Source organism: Pteropus alecto, unplaced genomic scaffold (genome assembly GCF_000325575.1).
Source record: "Pteropus alecto unplaced genomic scaffold, ASM32557v1 scaffold139, whole genome shotgun sequence".
Lineage (NCBI taxonomy): Eukaryota > Metazoa > Chordata > Mammalia > Chiroptera > Pteropodidae > Pteropus > Pteropus alecto.
In genome coordinates, this window is record NW_006443567.1 from 1806399 (window position 1) to 1814473 (window position 8075).

Below are 8075 nucleotides of genomic sequence, written 5' to 3' on the forward strand. Positions count from 1 at the left end.
GATGAAAAAATTTTGGAAAGTCTAGATATGTTGATTGCGGGAAAAAGAAGAAGGAAATCTCCATGGACATAATTCTGAAAAGAGTGACACCTCTTCAAGAAAAGTCTCAAGCAGATCTGTCAGAGGTATTCCAGAAAAAGACATTGTTATGACAGAACACGATAGCTCCATGCATGTTTTTGCCCAAGGACCTTCCAGCGGGACAAGATGTGCAAGTGGAAGATAGTGATATTGATGATCCTGACCCCATGTAGGCCTAGGCTAATGTGTGTATTTGTGTCTTAGTTTTTTAACAAAAATGTTTAAAAATAAAAAAAATATATAAATTAAAAAAAATTTTAAATAGAAAAAAGTTTGTAGAATAAGGATATAAAGAAAGAAAATGTTTTTGTACAGCTATACAATGTATTTGTATTTTAAGCTAAGTGTTATTACAAAGGAGTCAAAAAAGTTATTTTTCTTTTTTTTTTTTAATGCCTACAGCATCTGGTATTCCTAGGTGGTCTCCCATCCAAGTATTAACCAGGCCTGACCCCGCTTAGCTTCCGAGATCAGACGAGATCCAGGCAGGTTCAGGGTGGCATGGCCGTAGACACAATCAAAAGTCAAAAAGTTAAAAAATAAAGTTCATAAAGTAAAAACGTTACAGTAAGCTGTTTAATTTATTATTGAAGAAAGAATTTTTTTCATAAATTTCTGTAGCCTAAGTGTACAGTGTTTATAAAGTCTACAGTAGTGCACAGTAATGTCCTAGGCCTTCATGGTCATTCACCACTCACTCACTGGTTCCCCCAGAGAAACTCCCAATCCTGCCAGCTCCAGTCATGGTAAATACCCTGTGGAGGTGTACCATTTTTTATCTTTTATACCATATTTTTACTGTACCTTTTCTATGTTTACATATGTTTAGATACATAAATGCCATTTTTTTTTACAATTTCCTACAGTATTCAGTACAGTAACATGCTGTACAGGTTTGTAGCCTGGGAACAATAGCCCTATATCACATAGCCTAGGATTGTAGTGAGCTGAACCATCTAAGTTTGTGTAAGTGCATTCTGTGATGTTCGTACAATGATGAAATTGCCTAACGATGCATTTCTCAGAACTTATCCCTGTAGTTAAGCCATGTATGACTGTATTCTCTGCTCAGTTCCCCCATTCCTTAGAGCTCCTATCATGGAGACACCAAAAGAAAATGATCCAAGAGGTTAAGAAAAATAAAATGAAGCCAAGAAGGTGATATGGCTTTTAAATTGGAATTGCATTGAATCATGCCAGGGGTGACTTGACCTAACTCCAAAGACTGTCACTTCTACTCACTGTAAGCCACAACTACCTCCCAATACAAGTCATTTCCAAGTTTATTCTTTCTGAAGTTTCATTCAAATATAATTTAGATTATAACTACAGTATGAAGATGAACTTTTAGAAAACCTGTCCTCAGTAAAAAAGCATGATGTTATCTTGTCACACTTCACCTTACATTTTAAAAAAATCTAAAATCATGGTTCTATAGAATACCTTCTTGTCAAGTTCATATTACTATCCTCTTATAGCTGCTCTTAGAAAAAGTTGGGCTACTAGTTACCAATTTGCTCTCTTTGGGGTGGGGGAAAGATTATATAAGCAGTTTAGAGAATTCTACTCTTTTCTTCAAGTGCTTAAATGTATGTGTTTCAATAATTTATAGTTACTAATTACTATTCTAACTCATGATTATCCATTTTAATATCTCCTTCCTTCATAGAATTTCTTTACATTGGGCTATAAATATCCTGTATGTATGTATGTATGTATGTATGTATGTATGTATGTATGTATGTATGTATTTATTTATTTGCATTTGAGGACAATTTGATCCCCTAAAATATCTCTGCAATGTAAACTGTGTACTCTGGCCAGTATGAGACTCAAAGCCAATCAGTAGAAGATGATTTGTCTAGCTCCCCATCTATGTCTAGCATCTATTCTATAAAAATGCCAGGAGAATAGAAATATACTGAGTCTAAATATTTGATAAAGAAACTAATTAGGTTTTAGCTCCCATACTAAACCCTGGTACTTTCATATTGATCCAAAAAGAGGGCATCTCTGTAAGCATGTATAGTCACTTCAGTATTAATATACATGAATTCATTCATCTATTCATTCAACAAACCTTTACCTAGCTGCTACTCTGGGCATGTAACTGTGCAAGGTGCTGGACATAAGTAGAGTAACACATTAAATCTTCACAAGAATATGAGGTAGGTACTGTTGTGATTCCTATTTTACAAGTGGAGCTTAGAGAAGTTATTTTCCCAAAATCACGGAACTAGTAAGTGGCAGAGCCACTCTAAAATAACTCAGACAATATAGATGACTTTAACTTAATCTTTAACTTGGGGAAGTGGTATTTAATCAAAAATCCTAAGCAGAGGATTGGTAAAGCTTCAGGGAACTGTGGGCACATAGGATTACTTACTGAAACTTTTCTCTTACTACCTCCCCATTGCCATGACAAGATATTATGAACACTGTTGGTAGCACTGAATTTGGCCATTCGGAATCACAGTAACTGAGCACCTCTTTTTCAAGTCTTGCTAGAGTCTGAAGAGCTGTGATTTCTTGGGATCCCAAGATACAGTTCAGTAGAGTCTGATTTAAAAACCTAGGGGTTTTAGTTACCTTGTAAACCTGTTCCAAATTCATTATCAGGACTCAAACTTCAGTCATCCACAGAGGCTGGGCAGGCCCTACAGCTCTGAGAACCAAGAGGACTAGCAGAAGAGAGGAGCAGCTTTCTCTTTATCTAAGGCCCATGCTAGGGTCCAAGCACAAGACACTGTGGATCTAGTGAGCATATGGGGATGGTAGACCTCAGAGAAGGTGACTCTCAGAATTTGAGGGTCAGGCTAGAAAATGTGTCCTGTTACTAGGAATCGACATGAACTTGCTCCACTCTAGAGGGCGGCCTAATTCTAATCAAACTACCTTTTCTATGCTTTCTTCTTTAGACCCCTTAAGAGTCGAAGAAAAATGCCCCCATTAATACAAAAAACAAAACAAAATAATAAATATTTGGTGGAAGGAATTCCCTTAACCAAGGAGATGGTCACACTCTTTGGGCATCATTTTTCTCTCTGAAAATAGACAAAACAATGCCAAGTATCTCCCCTGGGAGGACAGATGGAATGTAGTAAGCTGACTTTCAGAAATGCAAATAAGAAGCAGCAACTAAGACAGAATTAATTCAAATTACTATTTCCTGTCTGCTTGATTTTTAATAACTGAAGAGCTAAGGAGAAGGCCCTCTTTTTGCTCTTGAGAACTAGTTGAGGGTCTAAACTGAGCCTGTTTCAGTGTTGCAGCTCCCTTTCATCCAGCAGCTGTCCAACTTGGGGTCATACATGTTTCTGGCATATGTAGAACAGTCTTATTTTTTGATGATCACACCCTATGGTTTTATGGAAGAAATTCAGAGTATAGAAGAAAGGTCACTATGAGTTGTGGGAGGCAAATCAGAATCATAGGGAGGAGGAGAATCTTTTATTTAAAAGATCCTGATGTGATTCTAAAGTGTATCCAACACTGAGAACCACAAGTTTAGATGGTTTCAACCTTGGGAGATTTCCAAGTAATTGGAAGTCAAGTTTATGCAGTAAGAGTAACTCTCTATACCAGGACTGTCCAATAGAAATATAACATGGGTCATGGATATAATTTAAAATTTTTTAGATAATGCATGGAAAAAAAGTGAAAAGTCACAGTAAATTAATTTCATAGCATATTTTAACAGCCAAATATATCCAAAATATTATCATTTCAACATGTAATCAATATTAAAAAATTGAATAGCTTTTTATTTTTTCTGCACTAAGTCTTAAAAGTTTGGTCTTCATTTCACATGTATAGTATACAGTCTGGACTGGACAGTAGGGCTAGAAGCGAAGACACTCTTCTACTATAGGAGTATATGTGAAAGAATATCCCCCAAGTGGGTATGGTTTTTGCCTCTCTATTGGCCACCACTCCAGAATGGCATAATATATAGTAATAAAGGTAAAGATGATTCACAGTCACTGGAAGGGCCAGAGCTGGAAGGGCCAGTAGATATTTGGTCCAAACTCTTTATCTATTAACAAAGGTACTGAGGCCCAAGAATGGAAGGCTTGTACCAGCTTGCACTGATAATTTGTGGCAGCACAAAGACTCTGGAGTCTTAAGCTGTTCTCACTTCTCTGAAAGAGATGGGTAATTGGAAAGGTGGTGTCTGCCCTTATTCTCCCTTTTCTTGATTAGCAAAGAAATATTTTCTCTAATTCTCTAATAAAACAAAGGAATTGATCAGAAGCTTTTTCATTTTCTGTTAAAAATTAAAATACGGAATTTTCACTTTGTTGGGATTTTTTTTTTTTTTAGTGCAGCAGACTTCGGACTGCTACTCGACTGTCATTTTCGGCACCCACCCAAAGAATGAGGTGGTTAAAGGGCCAAATTAACTCAGGAGGTCCCCAGTTGACTAGAGTGATTGATTTCTGGAACAATCTACACATCTGGTAGGAACGATCAGAAGCCTCATTAACAGACTTATATTAAACAAAAGGGTATCTGTGACAGAGGAGGAGGACATGAAGAGAGAAAGGAAATTCCAAGCTTATTCCCGCTTTTTCATGAGCAGTGCATGTGACTAATACAATTCCTCAATCCCATTTAAGGGTATCTTTTCCATATTTTCTCTGGTTCCCAGACTCCATATAAAATGTAATGTAAATGAATTAGTGATATGTAAAAGAAAAATAGGTACTAAAGATCTCAATGAAAGACAATACACCAGCTCACTTTCTACCCTCCACTGTGTTCCTCCCTGTGCCACTGTGACCTAATTTTCAATGAGTGAACTACTTTTGGTCAGGAACACTGGCTATCCCTGTAGTTCTTAGTGAAGCAGTTTGGGAGCATCCTCCAGCTGAATTTACGACTGTCTGGAAACTAGGTGAGTCAATAATGCAATCTGACCATAAATGCCATGTAGTCAATAGAGGAAAGATATTCAGCTTAAGGAACAAGAGGTCAGATTGCATCAGGTCAGATTGTACAAGGCTTTAGTACCCTGACGACCTGGACTACTGAAAGGAGGAAACAAGAGTAACAGAGGCCAAAATCATCAAATGGGGAATGGCAAAGAGAAACGAAGCTAGGCAAAGAGAAGAGTTCGATGAGACAAGAGCTGTCTTCAATGAGCAAAAGGGCCATGTGTCAGCAGGAGGTGACTTGCCCCAGAGTTCAGAATGTTCACCCTAGAGAGGCAGATTTTAGTCTAATATCAGGCAGAACTAACAAAGATGGCCAGAGAATGGATGGCCTACCTCAGGAAACACCAACTTCCCTATTCTTGGATATGTTCAAGTAAAGGGAAGGAAAAATTATTTATTAGAGACTTCAGTTGAGATATAGGGATTGCATTAAATGGCTTTAAGGGTTCTTTCCAACTCTGAGACTATATTATCACCTTCTCTTATTTGGTCCTCAGTCTCCAGTGGGGTCCTAAGAGAAGTGCTGGAAATTTTCCTATATTATAAATGAGATCATGGCTGAGCTCTCAACCTACCTTTACCAACAGGTGTAGACTCTCTTGGTTGGTCTGGAAACACAGTAGAAATTTCAAGCAGGAAGCTCGAAAAAAGCCCTGATTCCAACCTGAGCGGGGCTTGACCTAAGTCAGTTACAGGCATCTGCACAGACAGCCCCCATCCAACTAATTCGTGAAGCCCCACCCACAGGACACTCCCTGCTCTTCATCCTTACACACAGGCATCATTGCACCTGCCCCCAGATCTCTGTGTGTGACAGCCAACTCCCCTTTGCAGGCTCCCTCTCAAAAATGCACACGGTCAGTGGCATGTTCAAAGCCTCTTTAGCACAAATTCAGTTGACCAATCGGCATCCTTAGCCCTGTCTCCAGTCTGAATCTAGGTTGTCATGCATCCTGCCCAAGCCAAGTTGTTAGGAAACTGGAAGTCCCAGATCTGAACTAATCACAGACCAGACATTGGCTCTTTGCTATTGGTTTATCGGGTCTGCAGCCCTTGCCTCAATCTGAAACTAATACTCAAACTCAGGTACAAAAAAAATTAAAGTAATGCAAATACATCCCAGCCACTACTTCCTCTGCATTCTGACACAATATAGTACTCCTCCCATTTCCCAATAGAGACATGCAACCAAATACACTATATCATTTTAGCCAGGAAACCAAAAGCCTTCTTCTGGATACTCATTCCTAAAAGGCTACATCCCTATCTTCACTTCTGCCACCCACAGGAAACAGTCTTCAGCGATTTCTGATATGTGAAATGAGGCAAACTGTTGATCGCCGTGTCGCAACAGTGACGAAAGACATTACCAACATATCTCAAATGGCATTTTCTGTAGCCTCATTTGAAGTGCTACTTTCACCTCTCTATTGCATTATAGCAAAATCCTGAAATTATTTAAATAGACTCTCGGGAAGTCATTGACAGGCATTCTTGCAAACTTAAAAACCACATGGTATTAGATGACATCCTCAAGGTCTCCATTGTGCCACTTTTCTCCTTCACATCCAGGAAAACGAGTTCCTTCACACAATGAAAATAAAAGTTGCCTTTTCTTACTTAGATATTGGCAACTCTGAATACAATTCTGTTTGGGGCAACAAGAACACTTCTATGGCAATCTGAGGTGGCTGGCACCCTTGACCATTCCCTCCCCAACCCTGCAGGAGTCCTAGAAAAAGCCCTGTGGCAAAGCATCAGGAGCTCAGAGGAGCCTAGCTTTTTCAGCTGCACTTCCTGTCCTCGCTTCTCAACCCTTTAGCCCTGTCTGCATATCTGTGATTTCCATCCAAATGCCTTAACCCAGCCCTTTTGACAGAGATTTCCGAGGCACTGATTTTCTGGCTTTAGGACCCCCTGGGATACCAGTTTTATAGTCATGGGCCAGAGCAGCCTCATTGCTGGGCCCAACTCAGGCCTCCAGAATCCCCAGGCAGGTGGTTGCCACCCAGATTCCATGCTGGGTAGGAGAACAAATAATATTTGCCATCTGTTTCAATCTTTACAGATCACAAGCACTTCCATGAGCATTTCAATCTGATCCCAACAATTAGCTTTATCTAGGGTTAGGAAGGGCAGCTGTAACGTCACTGCCCTTTTACAGATGAGAAAATAGAGACAAAGGAGATATCCCAGGTTAAATGAATAAATGGGGGAGTCAATATAAAGTACTGTTGAGTTAATATTACTCCTATTAATTCTACAACTATTGTTCCTAACACAACATCAACAGCAATAGTAGCTTATGGATACTATGTTTACTAGTACTAACGGAAACAATTCAGTGTACAACATTAGAAAAACAATGCTTCTAATTTAATTTGGCAACTTCAGTTAATAATTCTCTGGCAAGTATCTCCTTTTGAATGGGATCAGCTACATAATTTGTAGGACCCAATGGAACATGAAAATGAGGACCCCTTTTTCAAAAAATATAAAGAATTTCAAGACCATTACAACAGAGCATTCAACAAAGCACGGAGCTCTTCTAAGCATAGGGCTCTATAAGACTATGGGACACAAGCCCATAAAACTGGCCTTGCTTTTGAGCCCTCAAGAGACACTTACAGGAGAAAAAAAAAATGGCGTAGATGATAGAGGATCTGTTCATTCCTCTGGCGACCAAATCAAAGCTGTGACAGATGCCCTCAATCTCGTCTACTCTCGGAAACTAGGCAAGGTCGGGCCTGGTTAGTACTTGGATGGGAGACCACCTAGGAATACCAGGTGCTGTAGGTGTAAAAAAAAAAAAAGTTGTGACAAAAACAAGGAGCAAACAGCAAGGGAAATTGCCTGAGGTCTAGATGAACAAGCTATACAACTAGGGAGAAATCCCAGAAATCACCCTGCAAGGGCAGAAGGTAGGATGGGGCGAGGACACGGGGCTGCCTGGTCTCCAGCAGCTAAGTGAGACAGAGGCTGTGGCAGCAGCAGTGGCAGAAGCCTCTTAAAGTGGCCTCATCCACAAGTGGATTCTCTTGGTGACGGACCTGCTCC

At 39.6% G+C, this 8075-nt stretch overlaps 1 pseudogene; it reads right to left on the reverse strand.

The window, feature by feature from the left end:
• Positions 1-474: 474 nt before the first annotated feature.
• On the reverse strand, positions 475-594 carry LOC112472906 (annotated as a pseudogene).
• Positions 595-8075: the final 7481 nt, after the last annotated feature.